The 12,045-nt window shown below is 43.4% G+C and overlaps 1 protein-coding gene across 1 annotated transcript in view; it reads left to right on the forward strand.

Moving 5' to 3' along the window:
• Positions 1-12,045, forward strand: part of LOC120052913 — a 112,847-nt gene that overhangs the window by 39,307 nt on the left and 61,495 nt on the right. The gene's annotated exons all lie outside the window — the stretch shown is intronic.

Below are 12,045 nucleotides of genomic sequence, written 5' to 3' on the forward strand. Positions count from 1 at the left end.
ATCCACAAAGCCACTCAGAGTATTAGTGCGGATCTAGGATCATTTTAGCCTTTTCGATCATACTGAATAAGATTATATAGACAGGTGGGGACTTGATCCTCGATCAGCAATTCTATTTTGAGACTCTTTATGGATACGGGCCCAGGTCTTGATTAATTTTGTCTTAAGTGTGGGACCATTTCTTACAATTATCAAACCATTAAAGAGTGTAATAGCATTACATTTACATGTTACATAGCAATCCCCCATTGCCCAATCAGAAGATGCTCCATAGCAGGGTGCTCATATCAGATTTCTTGATCCAACATCCTCTCACTCTGTATCTCTTACAGTCAGTAGACATGGAGGATGGGAAGCCTGATCTGCTGCTGGTCAAAGAGGAGACAATAGAAGACGGACCAGAGAGCATTGATCTGCTGAGTGGACTAAAGATGGGGGAGCAAGGTAAGGGAGAAATACATATAGCCTACATACAGTAATAGATCTTTAATGGGAATAGTGATAAGCCTGGCTATTATTTTTGTTTCTTCATTCATAAAATGAAATCAATACAAGTTATGTTTACCTTCAAAAGTTTCAAGTTGCATTTGTCGAATGCACAAGTACAGTGAAATGCTTAACTTGCAAGCTGGAGGACGTCCTCCGGACGTTGTCATAATTACTGTGAAAGTCTATGGAAGGGGGTGAGAACCATGAGCCTTTTGTATTGAAGTCAATATACCTAGAGGAAGACGGAAACTAGCTGTCCTCCGGCTACACCATGGTGCTACCCCAGAGAGTGCTGTTAAGGCTACTGTAGACCTTTATTGCAGAAGTGTTTTTTTAATCAGTTATTTGGTAGCATGAATATATTTAGTATAGTTTTATCTAAAAATTGTAACTTTTTAAATGTTTAACAATTTTTATTTTTATGTAATTCCCTGAGGAATTACATCATTTTCCCATAAAAGTCCCTTCCTCCTCTGAGGAGCCTCCCCTGATTCGCACCCCTTGAGATTTTCCACGTTTTGTTGTATTACAGCCTGAATTTAAGATGTATTAAATTTAGTTTTTTTTGTCACTGGCCTACACACAATACCCCATAATGTCATAGTGGAATTGTTATTATTATTTTTTTTTACAAATTCATTAAAAATGAAAAGCTGAAATATCTTGAGTCAATAAGTATTCAACCCCTTTGTTATGGCAAGCCTAAATAAGTTCAGGAGTAAACATTTGCTTAAAAGTCACATAAGTTGCATGGACTCACTCTGTGTGCAATAAGTGTGTAACATAATTTTTTTTATGACTACCTCATCTCTGTACCCCACACACAGAATTATCTAAGGGCCCTCAGTCGAGAAGTGAATTTCAAACACAGATTCAACCAGGGAGGTTTTCCAATGTCTCGCAAAGAAGAGCACCTATTGGTAAAAATAAAATAAAATTTGACATTGAATATCCCTTTGAGCATGGTGAAGTTATTAATTACACTTTGGATGATATATATATATATATATATATATATATATATACACACCCAGTCACTACAAAGGTATAGATGTCTTTCCTAACTCAGTTGCCGAGAGGAAAGAAACCGCTCAGGGCTTTCACCATGAGGCCAATGGTGAATTTAAAACAGTTACAGAGTTTAATGGCTGTGATAGGAGAAATCTGAGGATGTATCAACAACATTGCAGTTATTCCACAATACTAACCTAATTGACAGAGTAAAAAGCCTGTACAGAATAAAATATTCCAAAACATGCATCCTGTTTGAAATAAGGCACTAAAGTAATACTGCAAAAAAATTGGCAAAGCAATTCACTTTTTCTCATGTATACAAAGTGTTATGATTGGGGCAAATCCAATACAACACATTACTGAGTACCATTCTCCATATTTTCAAGCATAGTGATGGCTGCATCATGTTATGGGTATGCTTATAATCGTTAAGGACTGTATAGTTTTTCAGGAAAAAAATAAACGGAAGGGAGCTTAGCCCAGGCAAAACCCTAGACGAAAACCTGGTTTAGTCTGCTTTCCACCAGAAACTGGGAGATTAATTTTCCTTTCGGCAGGACAATAACCTAAAACACAAGGCCAAATCTACACTGGAGTTGCTTACCAATAAGACAGTGAATGTTCCTGAGTGGCCAAGTTAGTTTTTACTTAAATCTACTTTAAAATCTATGGTAAGACCTGAAAGTGGTTGTCTAGCAATGATCAACAACCCATTTGACAGAGCTTGAAGAATTTTACAAATATGTTGCACAATTGTTACAGAATCCAGGTGTGGAAAAGTCTTATTAAGCGACTTACCCAGAAAGGACTCTCTGCCAATCGCTGCCAATGGTGCTTCTACAAAGTTTTGACTCAGGGGGGTGAATACTTATGTAAATTTGATATTTCCATATTTCATTTTCAATACATTTGCTAATACATTTTTTAAACATGTTTTCACATTATGCGGTATTGTGTGTGGATGGTTGAGATTTTAGATTTTTTTTCATCCATTTTGAATTCAGGCTGTAAGAACAAAATGTGTAATAAGTCAAGGGTTATGAACACTTTCATGTAGATAGGGATTAGGAGAAAATCCTAAAACAAAAATCAACAAAACACACATAATAATGTATGAACTTGACCAGGTAATTGACCAAAAAAATACTCCACATGTAGAGTTCTCTGCCATGTTTGTAAAGTCTATTTTGTAACCTCTCCCTGCAGGTAGTTGGCTGGAGGCTAACAGGGGGGACTGGGCAGCCATCTTGAATTCCCAGACCCAGACGGGTGCAGTCAATGACCCAGGGGACAACATCACTGAGCAGGGCAGAACCGGAGATGACATAGTGGAGGTCAGTGGATGGGACAGCGTCATCAACTCTGGACTTGGGAACAACACTGTTAACCAGAAACAGACATTCGAACACAAATCAACAGCTGAACTTAGTCTCTATGACAACAGACTGTCTGAGACCAGGGAGAGGCGTAGATTTGGTCTCCAAGGACGGGGACGTGTCCGTATGCAGCGGGAGAGAACAGACACAGACTCGGCTAGCGACGCTCCGTCCTGCTCCTATAGTTGTGATTCAGAGAGACTGATGGTGCCTCAGGTTAACCCCCTAACAGGTGCTGCCTTCAGCCTGCCTTCTATAGGATCTATCAACTGGAACATGGACCCTGCGATAACTCAGACACTACCTGGCCTTCATTCTCCTCACACTATCCTGTTAAACCAGACCTCAGACAATGCCAGTGCCTCAACACTAAATGGCTACACAAGCCCATTGACAAATGACATTAGTGGTGACGCTATCATCATATCCGGTGGCAAAGAGAAGCACTTCTCATGTTCGTTCTGTGGGAAAGCCTTCAATTTCCGCAAACAGCTGGAGATCCACCAGAGGACGCACACGGGGGAGAAACCTTTCGGCTGTCACCTGTGCCGAGCTAGTTTCTCCCACTCGTTCACCCTTAAGAGGCATCAGAGGGTCCACACAGGGGAGAAACCCTACACCTGCCCTCACTGTGAGAAGAGGTTCTCCCACCAGCACCATCTGAAGAGGCATTTGAAGGTCCATACGGGAGAGAGGCCGTTCGCCTGCACTCATTGTGGGAAGAGGTTCTCAGACAGGAGCTACCTCAGGATACACCAGCAGAAAAACCATTCCCATCTATAACATAGAAAGTAACTATTCCACTCGATAGCTACTGACGTTTAGATCAGACCATGCATTAAATACAAAGATACATTTTTTGTTGTCAGCAGAAAAGATCCACAAATGCATTTGGAATAACAAGAGTAATAGATTTCAGATTTTCATCTCGACTTGTACAGTGCCTTCAGAAAGAATTCACACCCCTTGACTTTTTCCACATTTTGTTATGTTACAAAGTGGGATTAAAGTGGATTTAATTGTACTTTTTATGTTAACAATCTACACAAAATGCTCTTTAATGTCAAAGTGTAAGAAGAATTCTAACATTTGTAAAACATTTATGAAAAATAAAACACTAATATACTGTATCCTGATTAGTATTCATACAGTGCATTCGGAAAGTATTCAGACCCCTTGACTTTTGCCACATTTTGTTACGTTATAGCCTTATTCTAAAATGGATTCAATTATTTTTTTCCCTCATCAATCTACACACAATACCCCATAATGACAATGCAAAAACAGGTTTTTAGAAATTTTAGCACATTTATTAAAAATATTTTAAACTGAAATATCTCATTTGCATAAGTATTCAGACCCTTTACTCAGTACTTTGCTGAAGCACCTTTTGGCAGCGATTACAGCCTCGAGTCTTCTTGGGTATGACACTACAAGCTTGGCACACCTGTGTTTGGAGAGTTTGTCCCATTCTTCTCTGCAGATCCTCTCAAGCTCTGTCAGGTTGGATCGGGAGCGTCACTGCACAGCTATTTTCAGGTCTCTCCAGAGATGTTCGATCGAGTTCAAGCCCGGGCTCTAGCTTGGCCACTCAAGGACATTCAGAGACTTGTCCCGAAGGCACTCCTGCGTTGTCTTGGCTGTGTGCTTAGGGTTATTGTCCTGTTGGAAGGTGAACCTTTGCCTCAGTCGGAGGGACTGAGCGCTCTGGAGCAGGTTTTCAACAATGGTCTCTCTGTACTTCACTCCGTACATCTTTCCCTCAATCCTGACTCCCAGTCCCTGCCGCTGAAAAACATCCCCACAGAATGATGCTGCCACCACCATGCCTCATGGTGCCAGGTTTCCTCCCGACGTGACACTTGGCATTCAAACCAAATAGTTCAATCTTGGTTTCATCTGACCAGAGAATCTTATTTCTCATAGTCTGAGAGTCCTTTAGGTGCCTTTTGGAAAACTCAATGCGGGCTGTCATTAGGGCTGTGGCGGTCATGCAATTTCATCAGCCGGGAATTGTCAAGCAAATAACTGTCTGTCTCACGGTTATTGACCGTTAATTAACATAAACACATTTAGCATCTCCTGGCTTCCACACTCAGCCTACAAACCACTGATGCAGACCTTTTGGACCATCTACATTTTAAAAAGTCTAATAAATCCATGTAATAAAGCCAACCCCTTCACAATAAATCTATTTATTTTAGACAGGTCAAAAGAAGCATGATATAAAGGAAATGTAGTCTTTCAGAATTACAGAATAGCATACTCTGAGTTGTCCTCATGTTAGGTCCTGATTTGGCTATGCCAATTGGCAGTGGGCTACGGTATTGCATTTCGCAGAAAATATTTACTTAGAATTCCATGGCATTATTTTATAGTAACAAGAATACAATTGAACAAAGCTGAATAAAATAGAAAGGATGTTTTCTCCAAACGATTTGAGGGAGTGCGCACATGCAGCTATTCTGTGTTGAGCTGTTAACAAATAAATAAGTACTCCTATATGCTTAATTTATATTTATTAATGTAGCTTTAGTTGTTCTACAAATGTTGGGCTATATGTTTTGATTTTTAATACATTGTAAGGCTGCATGATGCGACTCTAATGATGATGTGAAAAAAGTCACTTGAAAGGCATGAGCTCTGCTTTGTTTTTCTGCGCAGGCTGTACACACATTCACAATTTGACACGCACTTGAAAATGCCTAGAATTTTACGGTGGCATCTCCTTTGTGTGGCCGTAATGCACCCTAAAAAAATCCATGTATTTTGCGGCCTTTGGCGGTTATGCCCTTCTCCCTGAGTGCTGCGTGCTCCGAATCACCTCACTCTGGTGGCTCACCATCATGTGATCAGGTCTTTCTCACGTTTACAAGTGAAGACAGACACATCCGGGACGCAGCTGCGAGATGCATATTGAAGATATTGGAAGAACTGTACACATTTTACTTTTCGTCAGACAGAAAGATGAGTAGGCCTAACAAACAGCAAAAGCACTAGCCTATGTCAATCTACTATCCCCCATAAGTACAAAAGTCGACCTATTCTATTCTGTGCGATAAATAAATATTCCTAACAGTCTGGGACAGTTGTGGGATGCAATAGATCACAAAATAATACAACCACTATCAACAAAAATGTTTTACACAATGTGGCTGACGCAACTGATCAGAACGTTTAGCTTAAAATGTTGATAAACCTATTAGGCCATTTCCTCACATTATAAGCGCAGCAATGCGCACATGGTAGTAGGCTATACGCGCGAATGCTCCATTAGCGGAAAACACCATCATCAAAAGTGACAGAAAATGCATGTAACGCTGTTTTATAAAGGTGCATTTTTATGGTGAAAATGATCTAACCCAAACTTGAAACTCACGCACTGCTTATGTATGCCAGTTAGGCTCTACACCCATTGTAAAGCGAATTAATGTACTTCATTTTTTTAATAAGTAATTTGGCCACTTTAGTTGTGATAAGCCTAACGCCTCCCGAGCGGCGCAGTGGTCTAAGGCTAGAAGTTCTGGTTCGAGTCCAGGCTCTGTTGCAGCCGGCCGTAACCGGGAGACCCATGGGGCGGAGCACAATTGGCCCAGCGTCGTCCGGGTTAGGAGAGGGTTTGGCCAGCAGGGATGTCCTTGGCCCATCGCGCTCTAGCAACTTCTGTGGCGGGCTGGGCGCATGCACGCTGACACGGTCGCCAGGTGTACAGTGTTTCCTCCGACACATTGGTGTGGCTTGCTTCCGGGTTAAGTGGGCGTTGTGTCAAGAAGCAGTGCGGCTTGGTTGGGTTGTGTTTCGGAAGACGCACGGCTCTTGACCTTCGCCTCTCCCGGGTCCGTACTGGAGTTGCAGCGATGTGACAAGACTGTAACTACCAACTGGATAACACAAAATTGGGGAGAAAAAGGGGTAAAAATAACATATAGGCCTATAGGCTCGGCTACAGGAGGTGTGTGACTATGATTTGAAAAAGTCGAAAAAGGGCATTGTTTCTTATGCTGGGCATCATTCACAAGTGATAATATATAATTCACAAGTCTGATGGGTGACAATATTAACCTATTCTTGATTTAATATTGTCTTTACATATACTAAATAATATGTGTGAAATTTGTTTTGATTTAGAATGGACATTTATCATGCACCTGTATCGAAACAGGGGCAGCAGGGAAAAATACATATCATCTATGCACTTAAATAGCGAATGGAGGACGCTTTTCCCGTGGTTAATTTTCATGCCAGCCAGGTAGGCTATACACCTGTTGTAAATCTAAGCAATGTGCTTAATATTAGGAAAGTTGAGAAATAAATATAATAGCCCTAGCCGGTAGAAAGCTGAGGGGATCCTCTTCTTTTTTGTAGAGGCCATCACTCTATTTTCTTGCGCAATTACATAGCCTATAAAAATGTTGCTCAACATGAGCTCATGGGCTCTCATGAAGTGTTTGATTGCGCCCCCTCGGGCTCGTGCGGTGGAGATCTTCGTGGGCTATACTCCGCGTTGTCTCAGGGTAGTAAGTTGGTGGTCTGTTGATATCCCCCTAGTGGTGTGGGGGCTGTGCATTGGCAAAGTGGGTGGGGTTATATCCTGCATGGTTGGCCCTATCCAGGGGTATCGCCAGACGGGGCCACAGTGTCCCCCGACCCACCCCTGTCTCAGTCTCCAGTATCTATGCTGCAATAGTCTATGTGCCAGGGGGCTAGGGTCAGTCTGTCTTACCTGGTGTCCTGTGTGAATTTAAGTATGCTCCCTCTAATTCTCTCTCTCTCTCCCTCTCCTCTTGAAGGACCTGAGCCCTAGGATCATGCCTCAGGAATACTTGGCCTGATGACTCCTGGCTGTCCGCAGTCCACCTGGTCGTGCTGCTGCTCCAGTTTCAACTGTTCTGCCTGTGGCTAGGGAACCCTGACCTGTTCACCGGACGTGCTACCCTGTCTCGGACCTGCTGTTTTGCTGTCTCTCTCTCTTTCTCTTTACCGCACCTGCGGTCTCGACCTCTGAATGCTCCGCTATGAAAAGGCAACTGACATCTACTCCTGAGGTACTGACCTGTTGCACCCTCTACAATTACTGTGATTATTATTTGACTCTGCTGGTCATCTATGAACTTTGAACATCTTGAAGAACAATCTGGCCTTAAATGGCCATGTACTCTTATAATCTCCACCCGACACAGCCAGAAGAGGACTGGCCACCCCTCAGAGCCTAGTTCCTCTCTACGTTTCTTTTTAGTTTCCTTGCCTTTCTATGGAGTTTTTCCTAGCCACCATGCTTTAACATCTCCATTGCTTGCTGTTTGGAGTTTTAGGCTGGGTTTCTGTATAGCACTTTGTGACATCTGCTGATGTAAAAAGAGCTTTATAAATACATTTGATTGATTGATTACATTTGCATTGATGTCAGAGGGATTAGAGGGACAATAGAGTGCTGAGTACCAGGCAGTTAGCAAGTTTGGTAGGCTACTGATGACCATCAGCAGCATCAGAGCTTGGAGAAGCCTGTTTACCCTGACTAAACAGTCACGTGGAATTTGCCTCCCTTCATGACTCGTGATTGGTGTGGCGGTAATACGGTCACCTCAACATCCCAAGCTTTCATGTGCCTTTTACTGAGGAGTGGCTTCCGTCTGGCCACTTTACCATAAAAACGTGATTGGTGGAGTGCTGCAGAAATGGTTGTCCTTCTGGAAGGTTCTCCCATCTCCACAGAGGAACTCTGGAGCTCTGTCAGAGTGACCATAGGGTTCTTGGTCACCACCCTGACCAAGGCCCGTCTCCCCCGATTGCTCAGTTTGGCCGGGCGGCCAGCTCTAGAAAGAGTCTTGGTGGTTCCAAACTTCTTCCATTTAAGAATTATGGAGGCCACTGTGTTCTTGGGGTATCTTCATTTCTGCAAAAAAAAATTGGTACCCTTCCCCAGATCTGTGCCTTGATACAACCCTGTCTCTGAGCTGTACGGACAATTCCTTCGACTTCATGGTTTGGTTTTTGCTCTGACATGCATTGTCAAATGTGGGACCTTTATATAGACGTGTGTGCCTTTCCAAATCATGTCCAATCAATTGAATTTACCACAGGTGGACTTCAATCAAGTTGTAGAAACATCTCAAGGGTGATCAATGGAAACAGGATGCATCGGGCTCAATTTTGAGTCTCATAGCAAAGAGTCTGAATACTTATGTAAATAAGGTATCTGTTTTTATTTTGAATAAGTTGGCAAACATTTCTAAAAACCTGTTCACTTTGTCATTATGGGGTATTGTTTGAAGATTGAGGTAAAAATTGTATTTAATCAGTTTTAGAATAAGGCTAACTTAACAAAATGTGGAAAAAAGGAAGGGGTCTGAATACTTTCCCAATGCAATGTACACACACCATTATTTATTTATTATTTATATTTGTATATATTTATTTATATTTTTATATAAAGGGCCTTCCTCTAACACCGCCTGGTGTAGAGGTCCTGGATGACAGGCAGCTTAGCCCCAGTGATGTACTGGGCCGTACACACTACCCTCTGTAGTGCCTTGCAGTCGGAGGCCTAGCAGTTGCCGTACCAGGCAGTAATGAAACCACTCAGGATGCTCTCGATGTTGCAGCTGTAGAACCTTTTGAGGATCTGAGGACCCATGCCAAATCTTTTTAGTTTCCTGAGGGGGAATAGGCTTTGTCATGCCCTCTTCACGACTGTCTTGGTGTGTTTGGACCATTCTAGTTTGTTGGTGATGTGGACACCAAGGAACTTGAAGCTGTCAACCTGCTCCACTGCAGCCCTGTCGATTAGAATGGGGGCGTGCTCAGTCCTCCTTTTCCTGTAGTCCACAATCATCTCCTTTGTCTTGATTATGCTGAGGGATAGGTTGTTATTCTGGCACCACCTGGCCAGGTCTTTGACCTCCCTATAGGCTGTCTCTTTGTTGTCGGTGATCAGGTTACCACTGTTGTGTCATCTGCAAACTTAATGATGGTGTTGGAGTTGTGCCTGGCCACGCAGTCGTGGGTGAACAGGGAGTACAGGAGTGGACTGAGCACGCACCCCTGAGGGGCTCCAGTGTTGAGGATCGGCTACGGAGAGCTACAGAGAGCGTGATCACACAGTAGTCCGGAACAGCTGATGCTCTCATGCATGCCCCAGTGTTGCTTGCCTCGAAGCGAGCATCGAAGTCATTTAGCTCGTCTGGTAGGCTCGTGGGCAGCTCGCGGCTGTGCGTCCCTTTGTAGTCTGTAATAGTTTTCAAGCCCTACCACATAAGACGAGCGTTGGAGCCGGTGTAGTAGGATTCAATCTTAGCCCTGTATTGGCGCTTTGCCTGTTTGATGGTTTGTCGGAGGGCATAGCAGGATTTCTTATAAGCGTTCGGGTTAGTGTCCCGCACCTTGAAAGCGGCAGCTCTACCTTTTAGCTCAGTGCGAATGTTGCCTGTAATCCATGGCTTCTGGTTGGGGTATGTACGTACAGACACTGTGGGGATGACGTCCTTCGATGCACTTATTGATAAAGCCAGTGACTGATGTGGTGTACTCCTCACTGCCATTGTATTTTTTACCCTCTGGTTGTGCATTTAACATGTTGATAGAAATTAGGTAAAACTGATTTAAGTTTCCCTGCATTAAATTCCCCGGCCACTAGGAGCGCCACCTCTGGGTGAGCGGTTTCCTGTTTGCTTATTTCCTTATACAGCTGACTGAGTGCAGTCTTAGTGCCAGCGTCTGTCTGTGGGGTAAATAATCAGCCACAAAAAGTACGGATGAAACTACTTCAGGCGAGCAAAATCTAGACTTCCTTAGATTTCGTGCACCAGCTGTTGTTTACAAATATGCACAGACCCCTGCCCTAACCGGAGTGTGCTGTTCTATCTTGCCGGTGCAGCGTATATTCCGCTAGCTGAATATCCATGTCATCATTCAGCCACGATTCCGTGAAACATAAGATGTTACAGTTTCTGATGTCCCGTTGGTAGGATATTCGTGATCGTACCTCGTCTAATTTATTGTCCAGTGATTACACGTTGGCAAGTAACGGCAGCTTTCTCACTCACCGTCTGCAGATCCTTACGAGGCACCCCACTCTGTGTCCTCTGTACTTGCGTCTCTTTCTCTTGCTAATGACGGGGATGTTGGCCTTGTCAGGTGTTCGAAGTACATCCTGTGTATCCTGCTTGTTGAAGAAAAAATCTTAGTCTAATCCGAGGTGAGTGATCGCTGTCCTGATATCCAGAAGCTCTTTTTTGCCGTAAGATACGGTGGCAGAAACATTATGTACAAAATAAGTTACAAATAACGCGAACCCCCCCCCCCCCCCCCCCCAACACATAATAGCACAATTGGTTAGGCGCCTGTAAAACTGCTGCCATTTCTTCCGGCGCCATTTTACAATGTTTGGAAGCACTTGGTTGGAGTCATTGGAGCTAAAGGTGGCACAACCAGTTATTGAGTGTAAGGGGGCAATAACTTTTTCACACAGGGGCATTGGGTGTTGCAGAACTTTGTTTATGAAATAAGTATGTAATTGTTGTTATTTGTTCACTCAGGTTCTCTTTATCTAATATTAGGTTTTGGTTGAAGATCTAACATTCAGTATAAAAAATATGCAAAATTAGAAAGGGGAAAATACTTTTTCACAGCACTGTACAGAAATGACTGTCTCCTGCACAATTTGTGTTTACACTGCAGTCAATGAGGACCTGCTGATATCCGGTGTTACTGGTGGGAGAGACTGGACCTCTGAGGCGGCTGGTCATAAACTCTGGCCCCGGATTAGGAATAGTCTCTTTTCCTTCCCAAGTCGGAACCGGAACCGAACAGGGAGGGAAAGAAACTCCACCACCACCACTACACAGCACACAACCACTGAGCCAGTGGACAGGTGGACTGAACAACCTCAGTCCTGGTGGTCATCAGAGAGACCAAGGCTGAATCCCAAATCACCTCCTTCCCCAGGGCCCAGGGAATTTGTTAATTAGAATGTCATGCTCGTTTTGTTTAAAAGTGGAAAATGAATTGCATCATTCAAGTCACGGGTGTGTCCTGAAGTTGATGGGTTTATTGATCCCCTCGCCACTCTTTGAAAGTCACCCTCTGAGTTTCATCAGCAACACGTGACAACGGAGGGCCGTCCGGGCGAGTTGGAAGGGGCAAAGGGGTGGTTTGGGATTCACCTAGA

This window comes from Salvelinus namaycush, chromosome 8 (genome assembly GCF_016432855.1).
Source record: "Salvelinus namaycush isolate Seneca chromosome 8, SaNama_1.0, whole genome shotgun sequence".
NCBI classification, from domain to species: domain Eukaryota; kingdom Metazoa; phylum Chordata; class Actinopteri; order Salmoniformes; family Salmonidae; genus Salvelinus; species Salvelinus namaycush.